This window comes from Brassica oleracea, chromosome C4 (assembly GCF_000695525.1).
Source record: "Brassica oleracea var. oleracea cultivar TO1000 chromosome C4, BOL, whole genome shotgun sequence".
Lineage (NCBI taxonomy): Eukaryota > Viridiplantae > Streptophyta > Magnoliopsida > Brassicales > Brassicaceae > Brassica > Brassica oleracea.
In genome coordinates this window covers 33,639,469-33,641,587 of record NC_027751.1, presented here as the reverse complement: position 1 = coordinate 33,641,587, position 2,119 = coordinate 33,639,469, and positions in this window count along the sequence as shown.

Sequence of the window (2,119 nt, the reverse complement as noted above, 5' to 3'; positions counted from 1 at the left end):
GCTCCAACAGTGCAATGGTACTCAATGGTCTGGTTCAAGGAAGAGATACCTAGATGTTCTTTCATTACATGGATGGCAGTGCTATCTAGATTGCCAACTAAGGACAGACTTGCTTCTTGGGGCCTTGCAATTCCTTTGCAGTGTGTACTCTGTTCTGCAGGGCAGGAATCACATGATCACCTATTCTTCCAGTGCTCATTTGTGCGAGATATTTGGGCTCACTACTGCGGGTCTTCCATCCATGTTCCTCCCCTTTCGCTCCAGGCGGTTGCGGGTATTGTATCATCACACCAGGTTGTCTCCTCTCCGGGGCTACCATCTGTCCTTAAACTTTTGCAGCAATGCATTATATACTGTGTGTGGCGTGAAAGGAACATGCGTATTTTTCAGCAGTCTTCTACATCTGAAGCCGGTGTCTTTGCGCGTGTTGATCGTCTGATGCGTGATCGTCTCATCTCCATCCCTCCATCCTCTCCTTCATCCCCATCGCCACTGCTAGTCTACTTCCGTTTGCCACCTCCGGTGCCTTAGTTTCTTGTTTGTAATCGCTTGCTCTGTTGTTCCTTTTTGTAATAAGTGGATGTCCACAAACAATGTAAAAGAAAAACCTTGGTATAAATCTTAACATTTACACCAAAAAAAAAAAAAAAAAAGAAATATGGAAGAAGTAAATTGTTGAAAAAAAACCTTGGTAAAAAACTTAACATTTACCCCAAAAAAAAAAAAAAAAAAGAAATATGGAAGAAGTAAATTGTTGGAGGTCAACAAGGTGAGAGGCCAATGGAGGTGTACGTAGCAGCAAGGAATCTTTTTATCCAGAGAAGAAACTTCACTTATTTATGAATAAGGAAGAAAGAAAACAGAAGAGTCAGGTCATTACATGGTTTCTTATTTTCTGTCGGGAAATATGGAAGAAGTAAACTTTTGGAGGTCAATAAGGTGAGATGCCAATGGGGGTGTACATTGCAGCAAGGAATCTTTTTATCCAAAGAAGAAACTTCACTTATTTATGAATAAGGAAGAAAGAAAACAAAAGAGTCAGGTCTTTCAGGGGAGGTGATGTTTCCCAATTTACAGATTGCTGGCCGGTTTATATGATTTAAAGCAAACTTTGGCTGGTATTTTGTTTTTTAATTGTTCTTTGGTTTTATTTGGTTTGCCTCTATTTTATTTGAAATGTGTTCTCATGAACTGGTATGGAGGGACCAACAATACATTCGTGGCATTTTTTACTCGATTAATTCTTTATTATAAAATAGTTTAGTTTAATTAAAAAATAACCCGTTTAAATAATCAGTTTCAGTCAAAACCATGTTTAGCAATTTTATTTTTCTTTATTATGTTGCAATTTGATCAATCTTTTAAACCCTTCTCTACTCAACAATTTAGCTAAAACAAATTTGGTTTCTTTGGCAAGCCTAATAAACTAACTCTGGTACTCCATCAACACAAATTAAATAGCCGTAAATTTAGTTAGCCAAAAGAATCTAATATCGTTTGATATAGAAAATGTAAACAACGGGTTTCTATGTTTTGTACTGCCTTTGAAGACGGATGCCAGAGAAATAGAATCTCACTGACTTGAAAAACATAATAAAGTTTTAAATAAGTTGTAAATTTTAACAATTGTTTATATGAAAACTTAAAAAATAAGATAAAATTATTTAAAACATAAAAAAAGTTTAATTAATTTTAATTTCACATTGCTTACCATCCGTTAATTTCCAATATTGAAAATACAACAAATAGTGAGTTTTAATCATTTCAAATTAGTTGGACAACACAATAAATAAAATTAATAATACCAAATTGGCATATTAATTATACTTTAATATTCAGTTTTAATATAGTATATATCTATTTAAATGTAAATTATAGCTATATTTAAATTTTGGGGCGTAGCCCGGACTTACCCCAGTCTTAATCCTTTACTTATTAAAGGAGGAACATTCATAGAAATAAACCTTGGTCTCATGTGTTTATTACATGAGTGTCATTTCCTATGTGTCATCACCTCATACACTCTCACTAACTTTTTTAAAAAAACCTTTGTGAACTATAATAATTACAATCAAATGCCATTGGTCATATACATTATACTATATGATTACAATCCGAT